Source organism: Odocoileus virginianus, chromosome 13 (genome assembly GCF_023699985.2).
Source record: "Odocoileus virginianus isolate 20LAN1187 ecotype Illinois chromosome 13, Ovbor_1.2, whole genome shotgun sequence".
Taxonomy (NCBI): Eukaryota; Metazoa; Chordata; class Mammalia; order Artiodactyla; family Cervidae; genus Odocoileus; species Odocoileus virginianus.
Genome location: NC_069686.1, coordinates 20,396,578 through 20,417,625, shown reverse-complemented (window position 1 = coordinate 20,417,625; position 21,048 = coordinate 20,396,578). Strand labels below are relative to the sequence as shown.

The 21,048-nt window shown below is 43.6% G+C and overlaps 1 pseudogene; it reads left to right on the top strand.

Moving 5' to 3' along the window:
• Positions 1-15,435: 15,435 nt before the first annotated feature.
• Positions 15,436-16,097, top strand: LOC110129430 (protein kish-A pseudogene; annotated as a pseudogene).
• Positions 16,098-21,048: the final 4,951 nt, after the last annotated feature.

Genomic DNA, 21,048 nt, shown 5'->3' with positions numbered 1-21,048 from the left:
TATATAAACTTAAAGTAGACCTCTAGTATTGCTTCCAAATTTGGAATCTCAAGACCTGGATAATAAACAAGCCATTGTATCTATAATAACAGTGGCTTAACTTTTTAACTTACAGAGTGGTAATTACATTTCCTTCATTTCTCACTGTTTCCAATAATGCTGGGGGTCAGGCAAGACCTAAGGGCTAATGACCAAAAGCATAGAGATTTTAATGTGAAACTTCACATTGTCTAATCTGTTATTTTCTTGGAGAGACATTTAAATTTCCTGAAAACTGATGTTTCCATTTTCTTGGTACATGATACAGAGATATTAGAAATAAGACTTAAAGACCAGAAAAATAACCATTGGCATAGAGGACAAATGTTAAGCATTTCTGAATTAATCCAGTGAAATGTGAAAGACACCTGTTCCACTGTCTATAGAAGAAGTTTCCTAGGGTATATGCTAAGGATTCTTAGATGAGCACCAAAGTTCATTCTGTCTCCACTGAAGCACCTTCATATGTCTCTAAACCCTTCTTCTCTCCTTTCTCTCTAGCTCTTTCTCACAGCCAAGGTCTAGTGCCTGGAAAAGGGACATTTTAGGAATAAAAACAAATGAAGTAAGTTGGAAAAGGGACAAAGGCCTAGGACTTGCTGAAAAATGAAATCCTACAAAGGACTCAAGAGCTTCCATACTTTGATCTATCAGATCATTTGAGAACATTCCAGTTCATCACAAAGTAAAGCTCCAAATAAGAATCCCTTAGGCTACAAAAAAATCCCTTAGGCTACAACTACCCTTCTAGTTGCAACATGATCACATGAACACAACATCATGTCCATGTCTTGCTTTAATATTTGCAAGAATTTTCCCTCTTCAATTACTGAGTGATCCCAGGATCACCTACTCTTGAGAAATTTCAAGTCTGTCTTCATACACAATGGAAACCTGGTTTTATCTGATAAGGGGTTCCAGATATCTGTTGTTTCTGCAACTCCACATCTGTTCACCATTCTCCTGGGAGCCTTACCTCATTTTCCCTCTGGGGTCTAGACTTAGTCTGTGACTTCAGAGATCAAGCATGTGACTCTAGTCTAAGCCAGAGGCACATTTCATGTCCCTGGATATAGTGACTGGTTCTCCGATGAGCTTATGATCTAAGGGGAGTCTCTGAAATGCAATTGAGACTTTTGCTGAGAATAATTAAAACAAAACTTACCCTTTTCCACTGGACATAACATTAAAGGATGTGACAGCCACCTTGTAACACCAGCGAAGAACACACAAGATAACACAGTCATCTCAGAACCAGGAGACAGAGAAATCAATCAACATGAAATAGGCTGAGCGCCCATCTGTACTAGGTTGAACCAAATTGCCAAATTTGACTGCTTCTGACCTAGGAAAACAACAGTCCCATATGGTTCAACCTAATAGCTCTATCTTTTCAACTATGTATTTCAATACTCCTTCCTTTTGGCTTCAAGCAGTTTAACTGAGTTTTCTGTCATTTACAAACATGAGAATTCAGACTTATGTGTAAAGTTGCTATAGCCAATAAAGCACTGTGTCCAAGATGCACAAGAAAATCATTTAAAGATCCCTTGTACTAAAAAGCCCAGGGCGGGCGGGGAGAGATACCAAGACACAATATCTTCTCCACAAGTTTAGAATAAGTTAAATTCTTTTTTTTTTTTAATGTTAATACCATAGTTTTACTCATAAGAAAGATAAAAACAGGCTTTAAATATTAGTGGGTAATTATTCACACATCATCCCACCTACACTACAGTTTTAAAGATTTTAGTAAAACTATGCCTACTTAATTTTTTTCCCAATTATTTTTATTAGTTGGAGGCTAATTACTTTACAATATTGTAGTGGTTTTTGCCATACATTGACATGATAGAAGTTAAATTCTTGAAAACGGAAGTCATGATGGATAGAAATACATGAGACCTCACATTCTAAAAAGAATTTCACACTCTTCTCAGTTAACTGGCATAACGACCCTATGAGGTAAATATGTGCCCGTTTTATAGATAAAACCAACCCAGAGCAGTTGAGCATGTTGTAATGAATTTCCCAGATAGAAAATGGCAGAGGCAACTTTCAAATCCAGATCCTCTAATCCCCAAATTCACACTTTTCCTACTTTGTCTCACAATGCTAAGATGGTCAAGAAATCAATTAGGAAACATTTGTACAGGCCCTTTATAAAACATGGGAAGCATCAAAGAAATATCTCTGACATTTCAAAACATCACCAATCTGATCATTCTAAAAGCAGCACAAAACACTGAGGCTGGAATGTGTCAAATCTAATATTGGTAAAATCCTAGCCAGAGTTATGAGGAACTAGAAAATGACTATCTCAGAATTTTAAACACAAAGTTGCAGCTCATTTTAACTGTAGAATCTAGACTCCCCTTTTCAGTTCTCATCGTCCTTAACCTTTCTGTTATATTGATACTGCTGTCTTACTAGCACACTGTAGATGCTTATTAATAAATGTTTGTGGATTGCCACAGTGTAACAATTTTCTTAATTCCTCAAGATCACAAAATTAATAGATTAAAACTATTAATATCTGGGTTATATCAGCTCTTCAGAAATGTGCTCTGATGGTCCACAATTTTTAAAAATGGATCCAGAGGCACAGACTTTGGGAATCCTCAGTTCAGTCCAGTCTCTCAGACGTGTCCAACTCTTCACGACCCCATAAATCATAGCACGCCAAGCTTCCCTGTCTATCACCAACTCCCGGAGTTTACTCAAACTCATGTCCATCGAGTCGGTGATGCCATCCAGCCATCTCATGCTCTGTCGTCCCTTTCTCCTCCCGCCCCAATCCCTCCCAGCATCCGGGTCTTTTCAATGTGTCAACTCTTCACATGAGGTGTCCAAAGTTTTGGAGTTTCAGCTTCAACATCAGTCCTTCCAATCAACACCCAGGACTGATCTCCTTTAGGATGGACTGGTTGGATCTCCTTGCAAGCATCTTCTCCGACACCACAGTTCAAAAGCATCAATTCTTTGTCACTCAGTTTTCTTCACAGTCCAACACTCACATCCATACATGACCACTGGAAAAACCATAGCCTTGACTAGACAGACCTTTGTTGGCAAAGTAATGTCTCTGCTTTTTAATGTGCTATCTAGGTTGGTCATAACTTTCCTTCCAAGGAGTAAGCGTCTTTTAATTTCATGGCTGCAATCACCATCTGCAGTGATTTTGGAGCCCAAAAAAATAAAGTCTGACACTGTTTCCCCATCTATTTCCCATGAAGTGATAGGACCAGATGCCATCACTTGGGAGTTCTGGATCAAGCTAAAAACACATGGTTATATTAATCTATCATAAGATTCAGCTTAGGCCTGAGACAGGTGACCCACCCAACTGAAGATTCGTCAAGATCATCTTTTCATCATGCTTTGCCTCATCTGATAAGTCAGGATCAACACAAAAGGAATCTAGAGATCTCAATGTGGGGACAGGTAGAGGACATGCATCTAAAAAAGGTCCTGCAGAAGAATGAGGAGTCTCAGGTTCAGACCCTGGCTCTATCACACAAGCCCTTAGGTAGGGCATTTAATCCCCACCCTTCCACTCCTTTCAGTCTCCCTCCAGGGTTTAGTTACTTAGCTATAAAATAATGCCAAGCAGTCCAAGATATATATTTAAGGTTATAATAGTTTATATTAAAATAGGGCAGGGACAGGAAGTTTAAGCAGAAGCCCCAAAGACTGGCAAGGAAGAACTTCAGTAAGAGAAAGAAAAGCCAACTGCTCTGAAATAAAAGCAGCAGCAGATAATAGAGATGTGATAGAACCAAAATGTTGCCTGTTTGCTACTGGCCACACAACCCTTTTAAGCATATAAACTGTACCCAAAGACATAATTGTCATAAAACCTGATCCTATTAAGAGCACAATCAAACTTCTATTGGATGAAAGAATATCATTGTCCTGAGAAACCATAACGTTTTCTGAAAAACTTCAAATCACATCCTGAAATCTGGGAATTCTTCAGAGAAATGTTAGGTGGAAAATACATAAAGATATTTTCATGTGCATTTTGAAATTAGAAATATGATCAGTTAAGCAAGGAAAGATATTATGAATCAAAGTAATAAAAAGAGCTATTAGTTTATGATTATTGTCCATAATGCCTTACACTGTGCTAAGGCACACTTACCACTTTATGTTCATAAAATGTCACAGAATAGATTCTCCCATTATCATACCAGTTTACAGATAAGCAGTTTGAGCCATGCAAAGTTAAAGGACTTCTGCAAGGTCATACAGCTAGAATGAGGTGAAGCCATTGCTTCAGGCCCTCCTGCATTTTTTTTAAAGCATTATGCAAAATAGAGGGCAGTGCAAATAATTTCTAGCCAAAGATATGCAATATTTTTTAAAAGACTAACTGCAAAACACTCTCCCAGTTTCTAATGATACGCAGTTTGCAGGATGATCTTACCTAAAATATTTTATGCTAAAATAAGGGCATTTACAATGTCATCATACTTCTTCATCTAAGTCAAAAATCATTACAACAGGAATCTGGAAATCTTCTTAAACCCCCAGGTTGACAGAGGACAGGTATGTAAAAATGATCAAGTGGGAAGACTGACAGTGAGGATAGAAACCTGAGTTTCTGGAAATATCCAGTTATGAGCAGCAAGCAAATTCTACAGTATGTGGCAAAGACTTGCAAAAAGTCCCTTGGCTTCTTTAGTAACTTCACATGTGGACAGTAACTAAAGGGGTATGACATTTCTGGTACAAAAGAGCCATATACTAGAGCAGTTTAGTTAAAGCCTCTGGAATCAGAATCTCTGGGAATTGTCTCACAGTGATTTTCTAGCCATATGACCTTAAGGAAGTTAACTGGTCTATGCCTTCATTTCCCATCTGTAAAAGAGAAACAGTAAGAGTGCTTACTTAAAAAGGGGCATGATAAAGCTTACATTTCAACAAGTGCAAAATACTTAGAACAGGGCCTGCCACATATATGATATATACATCATATGATATATACTATACCTATTATTATTATAGAATGAAAGATGGATGGGTCTGAACTACCAAGAAGAGTAAGTACAGGTCATTTGGTGACTAAGACATTAACAAAGGGATGAGAACATCTGTTTGCATTGTATGTGGACAACCCAGATGTATCCCAGTTTAATCCAGACAAGATTTCCTTTTGCCAGGCACTGACAGGAACATATAGTAAAACGTGTGGCTATATTTAGGACAAACCCTCCACAATAATAATAAATTCTCTTTCTCTGTTACCAACCCTGAGAAAAGATTTTCAAAGTTAGCATTATTAACGTTCTCTTCCTGCCTCCCCTCCTTTTCCAAAGATTTTTACACGACCAGTGAGGTTTGTCGGCGTTTCCAAACTTCTTCCCAGGAAGTCTGCAATGTGTACTGCTAGGAGTTGCTGTATAATTACTTAGTTGATTCCCTCTAAGGAGCTTACTCTAAGAATTGAGGAAAGAAAGCAGATTAACCGTTTGAATACATGCCACTGGCCCATCCCTCTCTCTGCCATAAATGGGGGCTTCTGCAGTCTCCACTCTTCAACCCTAATATGTGATCCAGGGAAATCAATTTATTGCTTTGGCTAATCCTACAACAATAGGGGTTTCATTTTCATTGTAGGGCAATTAAGTTGTCCGAGAAGGAAGGAGCGGGAGGAAAGGGGGGGGGGGGGGAGGGGAGAGGGTGGTCTCCCATCCGCACAGACAGATTAGTGCCCCTGGAGGCAGCAGCGTCCGCTCCGTCTGTCTGGTGGTCGGTCACACGCAGCTCTTCGCTGCTACCTAGCAACGCAAAGCCAGGGAGAGAGCTCGCTTGTTCCCCTGCCTCCTAGCCTCTCCCATTCATCCCTAGCTTCCTCTCTCTCTCTCCTTCTCCCCGACCCCAGCCCCCGATCTCCCTCTTTCCCCTCCTTCTCTCCCTTTTACTCTCTACTAGTCTTCTCTCCTCCTCCCTTCCTACTCCTTTTATTCTCTCCCCTACTCCCTCCTCCTCTTTCCGTCGCCTCCGTTCCTGTAAAAAACTAAAACTCTCCCGATAACTTGAGAGAAGTTTTCAGCGCTTCATCGCAGAAACTTTCTCCATTCGAGCCCTCAAAACTCTGGCCGCGCAGACGAGCCCCATTCATCAACACAAAAGCCTCCACTTCCCGGCTGGAAAGGGAAACCCTTCAAGAAAATGCTGCAGCGTATCAGCCAATCCCACCTCCCAGCCTTATCTCGACTAGTGAATGATCTTTATCGAGATGCGGTCTCTTGGGGGTCACGGCGAGACCAAGTTTCGCTGCTGCAAAGAAGCGAGGTGCTCGAGCCCGCAGCCTGGGCGCGCGAAGGGATTCCCCGGCAGGGAGCTGCAGGTGGAAAGCTGCGCACGGAGCAGCGCGCAGGACTGCTTGGCCCGGGAGAGAAGAAACCAGCGCGGGGAGCCGGCAGCGGACTCATGGGGAGAGCAGCAAAGTACCTTCCAGGAGGGTTGGGACAAACCTCCGTGGGAACAAAGGCGGGGTCCTTGTGGGGTGTGCTGTCACCGAAACCGCAGTGGCTGCTTTCTCAAGTTTGGGACAGCTCACTGCCGGCGCGGGCGAAGGAGGGGCGCTCCTGCTGGCCCCACGCAGGGCAACCTGAGTGCCCCAAAGGGAGCTGTCCGGCCGCCTCCCGCTCCCGGCCTCTGCCGGCCGCAGCCCCCTCCGCTCGCCCGCGGACCCGACCCTGCCGCAGCCAGGGAAGTCCCGCACTCCTCGCGGAGCTCGGACCGGTGGGCGCTTACCTCCGCCACTGGCCGGCGCCAGGCAGGCGGCGAAAGCCAGCAGCAGCGTGCACACTGCCGCCGCCGCCCAGCGCTCCATCCCCGCGACTGTCCGGGTCCCCAGCCTCGCCGTTCCTTCCCCGGGAGGTGGGCGCGCGTCGCACTCGGCACTGCAGCGCCTCCACTGGGGAGCGCTCTTTCAGGGCCGCACCTCCGCGGGCTCCTAGTGGCAGAAAGCCGGGACCCGCGCACAAGGAATCGCGTTTTCTACCCGCGCCAGTCCCCACCCTCCAGACCGTGCATAAAGCCCTTTAGACCCGCCCGCCCCGGAACTAGCCTGCGGGAATCCCGCGGGGCAGGCCCCCTGCCGCCCGGCCCGCCCCCTGCACTTTGCAGCTGCGGGAGGAGTCGGGACCCGAACACACGCGTGCACTCTCACGCATGCACTCCTACAGACATAGCCGCGCGCGCACACGCACCCGCTCACACGTGCACGCACACGTCCCAGGTACACACGCTCATTCACACGCGCACACACGCTTATCACCGTCACACACTCACACTGACACGATCACACGCGGGCAGGACTGGCTTCCGCACAGAAGGTGGCTAAGCGGTCCACACGGATGTCGGCCACCTATACAGTTTTTGAAAAGGGAAAATAAGAGAAGGAAGAGGAGGGAAGGGGAAAAAGAAATGGAGAGCTTGCTCGAGATTTGTGACTATTTTATTCTCTAGCTTACAATCCTCAAGCTCCCTTGGACACCCGGGTTTCCCCTGTAGAGTTTGGCGTGCTCTATATTTTTACGAGTTACGGGGGGAGTTAGATCAATGTTGGGGCGATGGGGGCGCGTCGGATCCTTGTTGAAATTTTCTCAAGCACCACGTCTACAGGTGTCAAGACCAGATCGTGCTTCTTACAAAGCTGATCATTTTGAAGCAAAACTGAAAGAATGAACGTCTTCTCGACGGTGCAGGTGCCCCTTTATGCGAGGGAGAAACTAAAGAAAATCCTGCCGCTCCTTTCTTGGGGGCAGCGTTAGCCCGGCTGGCGGGGACTGGAGGAGGGAGCCCCAAAGAACACTGTGAGAGAAACTTAAAGAGCATCGTTCTTAGCCGATACGTGGCTCCAGTGCCCACAGAAAGAAGGAGGGTCCGTGCAACCTCTTTGCTGGCCACGTGGAGCCCTGTGTGAGAAGGAACCGTTTCTAGGCCAGGGGTCACCCCGAAATTTCCTCACCCCGGAGCCAGGCCCTGATCCAGGGAGTCAGGAGTCCTTTCTCAGCCAGAGGAGCCGTGGCCATCAAGACGACAGCCCAGCACCCACGTAGTCCCCGACCCAGAGACTGCCACCCCTTCTCCCCGAGCCTGGATCTTGAGACTCTGTAGAACTCTACTGACCCCAAACAGTCCCGGCTTTAGTGGTTGGTGAAGCTTTGAGGGGAGGGGGAAGGGGAAATAGATATTATTTTTGAAAGACAAGACGAGAGAAATAGACCCAGATAGAGAAAACTTTGACTTAAAAAAGAGTAAGGTGCGAGCAGGGGCGGGAGAGATTTAGCAGCTTTCTTCTCAAGAACTGGAAATCCAGAGTTCTCGGCTCCGACCGAAGTCACTGGGGCGCAAGCCTCCCTGCGCAGCGTCTGGCGCTGGGCGGCGCCGCGGAGGAGGCAGGATTGGGGACCCGAAAGGCATGGGGGGCTGGGAAGTCAAGGGGACGGGGCGAGCGGGAGGAGGGAGGCAGCGAGAAGCTGCACTTTCGCCTCGGTGGGTGATTTATGCCGGTTCCGGGCGGCCGGGGCGATGGTACGAGACCGCGCCGGGGTCAGAGCACTCCGACGCCGGCCGGGGCCGCCCAGCATAGTCAGGAGCGTCCCCGCACCACAGTTACAAAGAGCCGCTGCGGGCGCTGGGGAGGCGCGCGCCGCAGGCGGTGCGCGGGTGGGGGCACCGCGGGCGCCGGAGAGGCTGCGTCCGCCCGGGGCGCGCGTGGGGAGCTGGAGGTGCGGGAGTGGGAGCGCAGGCGCGATCGGGGGCGAGGGGGCGGGCGTGGGGGCGGCGTCTGTGTCCTTTCTCTGTTTAGCAGCGCGGGCTCCAAACATTCCTTTCTGCACTGAAGGGTTTCCCTCATTGTTGCTGTCTTTGTGCTGCGGTGTTGCCAACTTACTGGAATTCCTGACGTGGTTGCACAGCAGGGCTCAGGCTGACCGTACGAACCAGCTGCGTTTGTGTATGGGGCCGACCCCGCCGTTAATCCCAGAAAAACGCCAGAGAAGCGGGGAAGAATGGAGGGAGGGCAGGAGGGAGGGGAGCAGATGAAGGGGTGGGGATGGAGGGTGAGGGACCAATAACGAAACACTGCCTATCATTCCCGACCCTGTGTGTACACTCGCACATCCACCCTCTTTTCCCCTAGAAAACACCAGTTTTTCAGTGCACTACCAAATTCGGGCCACTTAAAACCAGACATTTTTTTACAGCCTGTACCTTGCGCCAGTTTTTATCTCGGTATCAATACCTGAGAATGCCTGTTGCTAGATTTGGGGAATTAAATCTAAGGACTAGCATCCGGGAAAGCGCAGGCTCGCTCAGTTTTGATTTTCGGCAGCACTGTTTCTATGTAATGCAAGTTTCTATATAATGCAAAATCTCTTTATGTTCCACATTTCTCTCTACATCTATACATATATACTTTACAGTGTCATTAACCAAAAGAGAGGAAAGTGCTGAAAAGTGAAATTTATTCTACTAAATTTGTATTCATTGATTTCCTAAATATATTTTTGACTTTATTTTATTATGCATCTCAATGCCAAACTACTGGTAATATTTTCAAAGCATTTGTTACTATTCTGACTTAACTTCTGCTTCCTGTAGTGGACATGAAGTGGAAAAACTTCTTGAGTACAGTCCAACTCCAGCTTGCTAATAATCTAACCCAGATTTGCCTCTTGGTGCCACAGAGCTAACTGTTCATTGAACAGTTTAAATCCAATGTCCATAAGAGTTCAAACTTAGCATGATGGAGCCTGAACTATAAACCTTTAGTGTTTCTTATCTCAGTAGGGGGCACCACCATCCACCCCACAGGCCAAGGCTAAAATTGTCATTTTTTTTTAATATTTATTTTTATTTTGCTGTGATGGGCCTTAATTGCACCACATTGGATCTTTTTAGTTGTGGCTTATGAGATCTAGTTCCCCTACCAGGGATCAAACCTGGGCCCCCTGCATTGGGAGCTTGGAGTGCTAGCCACTGGACCACCAGGGAAGTCTGTGAAATTGTTCTTTTTGACCCTTTTCTTTTCCGTACTCCATGTACAAGTTCCTCAATCCAATCACTTCTTCTCAAATCAAACTCACCCATTTTTCTCAGTCTCATTGCCAGTAGCACAACTCTCTCACCTGAATTATGGCTAGATCCTTATAATGGGGTCCTTGCTGCCAGTCTGCCCTGGCACATCTATTTTCCATTCCACAAGCAGATGATCCAAATGATACTTCTACCAGACTAGTGCTTTCAGACAAAGGTAATTAACTATTAGAGGGTTATGAAGTCAACATAGTAGGTCAGACAAGAATTATTTTCAAATAAAATAGAACAGAATAGAAACTAAAATAACTTTCACATGGAGAGGATATGTGTTTTTTCACAAAACTCTTGTGAAACAGACGTTCCACTATGTAAAATATCTTTCTTGTTATGCATCTCAGTCAAAAAAGTTTGAAGTATCTCTCCTTAAATGACTTATTAATTAGAGTAATAGTAACAAGTTTAAAACCTGGCAGGTGTTTTAATGTGTGTGTGTTGTGTGTTAGTCGCTCAGTCACGTCCAGCTGTTTGTGACCCCATGGACTATAGCCCACCAGGCTCCTCTGTTCATGGGATTCTCCAGGCAGAATACTGGAGTGGATTGCCATTCCTTTCTCCAGGGGATCTCCCTGACCCAGGAATCGAACCCTGGTCGCCTGCATGGTAGGCAGATTCTTTACCATCTGAGCCACCATTACTTAGGTATGTTAAGGTCAACAGATCAGGAGATAGCCATTGAAAAGACAGTTTATTATACTCACAGATCCCAGAAGAGGGAATACAAGTCAGGACACTGGAACCCATACAGGCAACTGCCAAAGTCATCACTCAGAGAGCAAAAGGAGGGAATTGTGGGCAAGAACCTTTACTTTGTTTCCACAGGAAGGAACAGGGAATAGACAGGCCAGGTAAGCAGGTTTTGGATAGGATAGTTAGTCCTTGTATTTGATAATGTCCTTGTATTTGAACATAACACCCTGCCCCCACCCCCACCCCCCAACTCTGGAGGAGGCAGGAGATCAAGGCAAGGTGACTCAGGTATATTCAGGACACGATGTATCCAGCAAATGCAGGCAAGGGCAGATGCATCAAGATTACCAAAGCTAGACATAGAGTAAACAAAGCAGATACCACAGTGTATACCTACACAAATGCACAACATATTCATGAGAAAGCGTCAGAAGAATCCAAACAGTATATACTGTAAGCTGAGGGACTTTTTAGAGATAAGACAATTAAGTGCAATGCACAGGCTTGGGTTGGACTTGGACTAGCAGGGGAAATAGCTCCAAAGGGCATTATTGGGAAAATCAGAAGCATTTTAACATGGACTATAGATTGAGAGAAGGCAATGGCACGCCACTCCAGTACTCTTGCCTGGAAAATCCCATGGACGGAAGAGCCTGGTAGGCTGCAGTCCATGGGGTCACTTAGAGTTGGACACGACTGAACGACTTCACTTTCACTTTTCACTTTCATGCATTGGTGAAGGAAATGGCAACCCACTCCAGTGTTCTTGCCTGGAGAATCCCAGGGACGGGGAGCCTGTTGCAGAGTCGGATATGACTGAAGTGACTTAACAGCAGCAGCATAGATTGAATAATAATATCCTATAATGTCTCATGTTGGTTGTAAAAGATAATGTCCTTGCTTTTAGGGAACATATCCTAAAATATTTTAAGGTTCAGGAGTGGGAACTCCTTGTGGTCCAATGGTTAGGACTCTGTGCCTTCCCTGCTAGGGCTGGGATTCAATCCCTGGTCTGGGAACTAAGATCCCACCTGAGAGACACAGACAAAATATAAATACATACAGAAACATAATTTCAAAATTTATAAATTAGGAAGAGAGAAAGAGAGCACATGGGCAAAGGGCAATGTCTCTTGCACTACTGCAACATTTCTGTGAGCTTAAAATTATATTAAAATTATTTTTTTTAAGTTTTAAAAACTTTGCATCAAGTCAGAAATTCCACAAGGACAATTCCTCTCTTGTCTCTCAGGATTTGCTCCTATTATTCCTTCTGTCCAAAGTATTATTCTCCTACCAATCCCTCCTTTCATCTGGTTAGGTCTTACTCAACTTTCTCAAATTTCCAGTCTCATCTGAAATATCTCTTCTTCCAGGAAGCCTTCCCTAACCACCTGTACTGCCTTAGGAGACTCTTCGATACCCCCTCATAGCTCTTGATTTCCCCAGCCCAGCTCTTTGACACAACACTTGTTGTATTCCCTTAGCCTCCTCAAATTTTTTCGCTCTGATGCCAGAGTAACTTTTTGCAGTCATCCAGACCATATCAGCTTCCATTGTGGCTCAGCTGGTAAAGAATCTGCCTCCAATACAGGAGACCTGGGTTCAATCCCTGAGTTGGGAAGATCCCCTGGAGAAGGGAAAGGCTACCCACTCTACTATTCTGGCCTGGAGAATTCCATGGACTGTATAGTCCATGGCGTTGCAAACAGCTGAACACTACTGAGCGACTTCCACAAGACTGTATCAATCACTTGGTCTTAACACTTCAACAGTTTCCCCATTATCCCTGGAATAAAATGCAAAGATTTTTGCATTGCTACAAGCTCTTGAATGATCTGGCCACTGGCCATCTCGTGACCCTCATGTGACAATCTGGCCACAGCCACATTAGCTTCCACCTGGTTTCGAAAACAGACTGTCTGCTTTCCCACCCTTGAGGGTGAGATTAAGGCGCCTAAGGGGGATATAAGCAGAGTTTCATGGGGCTATCCAAATTCCTGACAGCGCTCCAGGTCTAGTTCCTAACCTAGATTACCCTTAAAATCATCCTCCTTTTCCCTGAGGGAGCTTGAATGGATTTCTGCCCTCTGTAAAACAGAGCCAGACCAAAACCATACAAAAGTGCCAAAAAGTCATCAGAAGGTATCTCACCTATCAAGCAGTTCCAGTATGCTTCTGATGTAATAATAACTGCTACTCACAAAGAAAGGACATGGTTCATTTGTTTTTTTCCAACTTTTGATTTGCCAGTCTCAGAACTGCATCCTGAGCCATGAGCCATAAGCAGTCCTGAGCCACCACTTTTCCTGGTGGGTAACCAGGCCTGGAAAAGCCACAGCAAGACCTAAAAGGACAACTAAGGCAGCAGCCATGTCCTCTAAACCAAAGACAGAGCTACCAGGTGTAATATGACAAGGCAATCCTCTCTCTTTGCAAATACAGTCATAGGCAACACCTTGGCAGAGGTTTAAAGAAACGGTTGAGAATCTAATGAGCCTCAGTGATTGGGAAAAAAAAATTCAGTACAATTGGGACTTGCCTGAAAAACTTAGGATTTAAAGACAGGATGGCCGGAAGCCCTGAGAATCAGGTGGGCCTAAGGCGGCATACATGTTCAGATGGTGATGGCACCACAAGTGCCAGTCAAGAGTATATGCAGAGGTACTTGATAGTGCAATGTGAGGAAGGCTAGAAATACAGTAGCAGGGTCAACTTGGGTTAGCCTCCCACTTTCAAATTCCTCTTTCTTAGGAGCAATTTCCATAGACAAAAGTCAGTGAAAACATCTGCCTGGATAATGACTCTTGAGAGCCCAAGACCAATACAATTCCCAGGGTGCATCTCTAATCTCAGGGGTTATGAAAGGGCTGGAGATCCACAGGGAGGTCTGTGATGAGGAGTACTACATGCGTGAAGAAAGAGCCTATATAAAGTCAGGATCCATATATCATGCTTCAGGTGAAATCAAGTGGGCAACTATCTCAGTATCACCATTCGACATAATTCCAGTCTTCCATGAACAACTTTGCTTGGAGACCTGCTTCAGAATTCAGCCAGGTTCCCTATTAAGGGACTCTTGAGAGTCCCTTGGATTACAAGGAGATCAAACCAGTCGAACCTAAAGGAAATCAACCCTGAATATCTATTGGAATGTCTGATACTGAAGCTGAAGCTCCAATAATTTGTTCACCTGATGCAAAGAGCCAACTCATTGGAAAAGAGATGGTGGATGGCATCACCGACTTGATGGACATGAGTTTGAGCAAGCTCCAGGAGATAGTGAAGGTCAAGGAAGCCTGGTGTGCAGCAGTCCATAGGGTCGCAAAGAGTTGGACACGACTGAGCAACTGAACTGAACCAAAGACAAATCCAACTTCTTTATAGGCTGTTGTTGTTGTTCAGTTGCTCAGTCATGCCCGACTCTTTGCAACCCCATGGACTGCAGAACGCCAGGTTTCCCTGCCCTTCACTATCTGCTGGAGCTTGCTCAAACTCATGTCCATCAAGTCGGAAATGCCATTCAACCATCTCATCCTGTGTCGTTCTCTTTTCCTCCTGCCTTCAGTCTTTCCCAGCATCAGAGTCTTTTCCAGTTAGTCAGTTCTTCACATCAGGTGTCCAAAGTATTGGATCTTTGTCTTAGTCAACACCAAATTCTCAGAACTTGACATGGGATCTGATACATGGCAAGCCAATCAATAAATGTTTGCAGATTAAACAAGTGGACAAATGAAATAAAACAGTATAAGATGCAACTTACTCTGAAGAGATCTTGAGATCTTGCATGCTATTAGAAGCATCCTCAAGGTATATCAGAGTTTTAAACTCTCTAGCTATCCTTGCCTTGAAGGCCTACAATTAAAGTTGCAATCTGAGTTATAAAATGAGCATTATTTATCTAATGTCCCATGGGGATGTGGCTTAGTTACGCAGTCGTGTCCAGCTCTCTGCAGCCCCATAGACTGTAATCCGCCAGACTCCTCTGTCCATGGAATTTTCCAGGCAAGAATACTGCAGTGGGTTGTCATTTCCCACTCCAAAGGATCTTCCTGACTCAGGGATCGAACCTGCATTTCTGGCATCTCTTGAATTGGCAGGTGGATTCTTTACCACTAGTGCCACCTGGGAAGCTGGCAATATTTGCAGACCTTTTTGGTTGCCAGGGCTTCCCTGCTGACTCAGATGGTAAAGAATCTACCTGACCGTGTGGGAGACCCGGGTTCGATCCCTGGGTCAGGAAGATCCCCTGGAGAAGGGGATGGCAACCCACTCCAGTATTCTTGCCTGAAGAATCCCATGGACAGAGGAGCCTGGCGGGTTACAGTCCACGGGGTGGCAAAGAGTTGGACATGACTGAGTGACTGCTAATTTCACTTTCTTTCACATGGTTGCTGTAACTGGAAGTTGTACTGTCATCTAGTGGGTACAAATGAGGGATGTTGCTCAACATCCTACAAGGAACAGGACAAACCTTTCCTTCCACCTTATCCTCTCTCCCATCTCATAATGAATCATCTGCTCTCAAATTTCACTAGTTCAAGGATGAGGAACTCTGAAAGTGCAATCAAAAGGTCTGTAGAGCTTCCACCCTGGGCCCGGAAGGGTGATGTGGCTGGGGCTTCGCCGGCCTCACTATGTCTGCCATTTTCAATTTTCAGAGTCTGTTGACTGTAATCTTGCTGCTTATATGTACCTGTGCTTATATCCAACCCTTGGCACCCAGCCTCCTGGACAGAAATAAAACTGGGTTGTTGGGTATATTTTAGAAGTGTGCCAGAACTGGTGAACAGAAGAGTCCTTATGTTGCAGTATGCTGTATCGTGATGGCCTTCAGCATCCTTTTCATACAGTAGCTTGGAAAAATGCCAGAATTCTTCAGTTGCCATCAGATTTAAATATGACAAAAAAGGACTATCTGCCGAAAATAATGGAAAGAATGGTTAACCCTTTTATCTCTGAACATTGAATGAGCTACACTTTCAGCTGCTGTTCTCTATTTTTGTTATTGGACCAATGCTCTGTATAAATAATTGGGATGTAACATTTAATACTCAGAATTTAAATATGTCTGTAACAATCAACCTCAGTACTGTCGCTACAATATTATATTCTGCATATGTCATTCTCTTGTGCCAGATACCAGTTTTTAGTGAGGTATCTTTAAGGCACATAGTAGAAAACAAAATTGGTAAATTATTCAAGTTCCTTTCACTGTGATTTGGAAATGATAAATCTTTATAGAATGAGAACTTTTTTTTGGACTAGCTTTTTTATTGGGGGGGAAAAAAGTTTCAATTTGTGTTGGTAAGGATTGCATTCATATTTAATAATGCTGGCTTTTCCTCTGGCCATATCATCTTGAGCATTAACCAAAGTACCTCTACTCTTAGCAATCTGTAGTTTATTACAGGTGTTTAAACTATTTAAAACAAGCCTATGTAGTTCTTAAGGAGGAAGATAAGTGAGATGTGACTTAAGAGAAAATGTTAAGACTATTGAGAAAATGTTCCCATTTAACATAAAATAATTCAGAATACCTGAGTGGTGTTTTCTCTGAAACCTCTGGTTAAGTATGGATAAATGTCTTAGGCAAAAATTTGACCAGTTTTCATTCTCCAAATAAGACTACATGCTTAAAGGGAACCCTCCTACACTGTTGGTGGGAATGCAAACTAGTACAGCCGCTATGGAGAACAGTGTGGAGATTTCTTAAAAAATTGGAAATAGAACTGCCATATGACCCAGCAATACCACTTCTGGACATACACACTGAGGAAACCAGAACTGAAAGAGACACGTGCACCCCAATGTTCATCGCAGCACTGTTTATAATAGCCAGGACATGGAAGCAACCTAGATGCCCATCAGCAGACGAATGGATGAGGAAGCTGTGGTACATATACACCATGGAATATTACTCAGCCATTAAAAAGAATTCATTTGAATCAGTTCTAATGAGATGGATGAAACTGGAGCCCATCATACAGAGCGAAGTAAGCCAGAAAGATAAAGACCATTACAGTATACTAACACATATATATGGAATTTAGAAAGATGGTAACAATAACCCTATATGCAAAACAGAAAAAGACACACGGATGTACAGAACAGACTTTTGGACTCTGGGAGAAGGCGAGGGTGGGATGTTTCGAGAGAACAGCATCGAAACATGTATATTATCTGGGGTGAAACAGATCTTCAGCCCAGGTTGGATGCATGAGACAAGTGCTTGGGCCTGGTGCACTGGGAAGACCCAGAGGGATCGGGTGGAGAGGGAGGGGGTGGAGAGGGAGGTGAGAGGGGGGATCGGAATGGGGAACACATGTAAATCCATGGCTGATTCATGTCAATGTATGACAAAAACCACTACAATATTGTAAAGTAATTAGCCTCCAACTAATAAAAATACATGGGAAGAAAAGACTACATGCTTAGAGTAAAAAAGAGCTAAACAGGAAAAAAAAAAAAAAAAAGGTCTGTAGCAACTCAACCTTGAAGATGGCATTCAGACCTTTAGATCAAGAACAGAATCAAAAATTCATCTAAAACCCACTTCTGCTAATATCATCTCCCTAGTAACTGGACAATGCCATAGGCAAAGGACTATAAGAGTTCAGTCAAGAGAAATAGACATTAAGATGGGGCATTCTAAGAAGTATTTCCAAATGCAGAAGATGTATCTCAGTTCTTATGCTTCAGCAATGTTTAAGTAGATGCAAACTAAACGAGAAAAGTACTTAATTTCTCTCTTCTCTCCGGTTGACCAACTGCTATTTTCTCCTCAAGCCTCAGCTCAAATATTTTCTCCTTCGTGATAAAATCGCCTCTTTCTCTCCCAGAGAGTCTCTTTCTTTCCTGTAACCCTATTCCATCAAACACTCACCTTCATTAAGATTTTCACTTCATGGTAGTAGGTCTTTGATTACAGTCATAACTCCTCCAATAAACTTTGTATTCCTCAAAGTCTTTTTAAAATAAACTTTTTAATTGTAGAATAGATTTACATACAAATTGCAAAGATAGTACAGAGAGCTCACGTATATCCTACAACCATTTTAGCATATTATTAACAACTTAGATTAGTATGGTGCTTTTGTAACAATCAATGAGCCATTATTGATATTGATTTAGGAACTAAAGTCCATACTGTTTTGGATTTTCTTTTACCTAATGCCCTCTTTCTGTTCCAGGATCCCATCCAGGGTTACTTTACACTTAGTCATCATGTCTCCTTAAACACCCACTGGCTGGGACAGTTTTTCAGACATTATTTTTGGTTTGGGTGACTTTGACAGCTCTGAAGAGTACTAGTCAGATACTTTGTACAATGCCCCTCAATTAAGATTTGTCTAATTTTTTTTTTCATTATTTGACTAGGGTTTTGCCGGGGCAAGATGACAGAGGTAAACAGCCATAATCCTCACATCGTTATCAACAGTACATACTGTCAACATGACTTACCATGCTGATGTTAATTTTGACCACCTGGCTGAAGTCATGCTTGTCATGCTGCTACATAGCGATCGCTCCTTTCCCCGATTTTCATCCTGTCCTCTTTAGAAGGATGTATTTATGCACATCCCACATTCCACTTCTTTAAGGGCAAAGTAAGGGAGTTCTTCTGCATGAGTGCATTTATCTGTTTGTCCCTAATTATTTATTTTTTTGTTTTTTAAATTTTTTAACACCAAAATCATTTTCTATTGGAGTAGAGTCAACCGAATTATTTCTTTATTCAATTATTTATTTATATCACTATGGAATTATGGATATTTATTTTATAGTTTGGATCATAACCCAGTACTGTATTATTTTACTGCTCAAATTGTTCTAGGTTGTTTGGTCTCTAGGAACTCTTTCATTTCATTCCGTTGTCCCTTTAACATACTCTCATCATTGTGGGGTTTGGGGTTTCTTTGTTTGTTTTGAGCACTTCCTTACTTTTCAGCCCTACAACATGCTCCAGGTTCAGCTTCTAAAATCTCTGACCCAGTCCTATAATCAGTCGAGATCTCTTCTTTATTTTGTTTTATGAACAAATTTTTTTAAAAGAATAAAATTAGTAACTGAAATTTTCTGAATATTCTATATGTGTCAGAAATGATCTAAGAGTGGTAAAGAATCTGCCTGCCAATGCAGGAGATGCAGGAGACAGAGGTTCAATCCCTGGGTTGGGAAGTTCCCCCAGAGGAGGAAATGGCGATCCACGCTGCTGTTCTTGTATGGAAAATCCCATGGACAGAGGAGCCTAGCGTGCTGCAGTCCATGGGGTCACACAGAACAGGACACAACTGAGTGAGCATGAAAGAATCTTACGTGCATATGAAAACTTGCTGACATCAGGCAAAGTTCCAGCTAACTAGTATGCAAATACTGATAGACCTTGTTTTGAATGAATTGCCTGGGAGAAATTATTTTTATTACATAGGGGAACCCTAACATTACAAAACATGAAGCTAGAATGGAAAGAATTGATAGTTTTACCTATAAAAATCAAATGATTTTGTTAGTGAAAAACACAATAACACAATAAACAATTTAAAGACAAATTGGAAAATTCACACCCATGACCAAAAAAGTTAATATTTAATAATAGATAAAGGTTCCTAGAAATTAATAAAAAGTTGAGTACTTCATTGGAAAAAAATGATCCTTGAGCAAGTAATAGCTAACATTTACGTAGTGCTTTGGTTTCGCTGGTGGCTCAGACAGTAAAGCATCTGTCTGCAATGCAGGAGACCCGGGTTCAATCCCTGGGTCAGGAAGATCCCCTGGAGAAGGAAATGGCAACCCACTCCAGTACTCTTGCCTGGAAAATCCCGTGAACAGAGGAGCCTGGTATGAACAGAGGAGCCTGGTAGGCTGCAGTCCATGGGATCGCAAAGAGTTGGACATGACTGAGTGACTTTACTTTACTTATGTAGTGCTTACTACATGCTAAACACAGTTCAAAGTGCTTTAGGAACATCAGGTTATTTTATCACAGCAACTCAATGAAGTAGTTACTATAATCACTCCTACTATCCCAAAAAGGAAGCCAAGCCCAGAGAAGTTAAGTGATTTTCCAAATGTCACACAGTTATTAGACCTAGAATTTGAATCCAGTATGAATGATCAGCTTCAGAGTATCTAAGCTTGTACTTTCCCTGACAGAAGAGTCTTGAAACAAACACTTGAGTGCAAGTCATTTATTTGAGAAATAACTCCAAGGAGGAAAGCTATAAACAGGTGCTATATCAATGTGATGTCTGGCATTTAGTTCTCCCAGAGCCTTCTAAACAGAGCAGTAAAGGCTTTTCAGAATTATCCACCTGACTATCAAGCAGAAGTATTTCTCTATCAGCTTCCATTTGCTGTTGGTAGAAAGTTATCTTCATGGGCATTACTGTCCCTTTAACCTGGAATCTGCATGTATGCTTGCTGAGCCAGCCCACGTCTGTAGCAATGGAGAAGCTCCAGGGCAAAAAGTAAAAGGCATGCTGCAGAAGGTTCCTGGAGCGTAATTCTTCCAGTGTAAGATAAGGTGAAGCCTGGATGAGGAGCCAGGTGCTCAGGCAGTTGTCATACCTAAATGTTTTGTGGTCCTTTTATTGTGTCCCTTAGTGGAATCATTATGTCTAGGAACAAGAGCCTCTAAACCAGCAGAGCTTAATTATATATATTACATATATATATATATAATTTAGCAGATTCTTGAGATGATGGTGAGAGACACCAGTTTTTCTTCCACTTCTTGGGGACAGAGTATCATCTATCTGCACATACTACATCTTAGATGACAGTCCCCCAGTCCCATAGTTTTGTTATTGACCTGGTCATTTACATGAGAATTTAATAGATCATCATAATTATAGTGTTGGTGGGGCACTTTGGGAAGGGAAAAAAAAACTCATATTTAGAGGATCTGTTGATTCTAGGAAGGACGAATCATTTCTCCCTCCATGTGAAAAGCTCCATTGTAATCAGCATGCCACCAAGAGGTTGATTTTCCTGTTTTTTCCTCATGTTGGAGTTAGCAATTTGTGCTTTTCTAGGAATCTTTCCATTTAATTCAAAATTTTAAGCATATTGGCGTAAATTTGTTCATTACATCCTCTTATCATCTTTTTGGGATCTGCATGATTTGTTATATGATCTCTCTCTTCATTACTGCATGGGGCTTCCCTAGTGGTTCAGACTGTAAAGAATCTGCCTGCAATG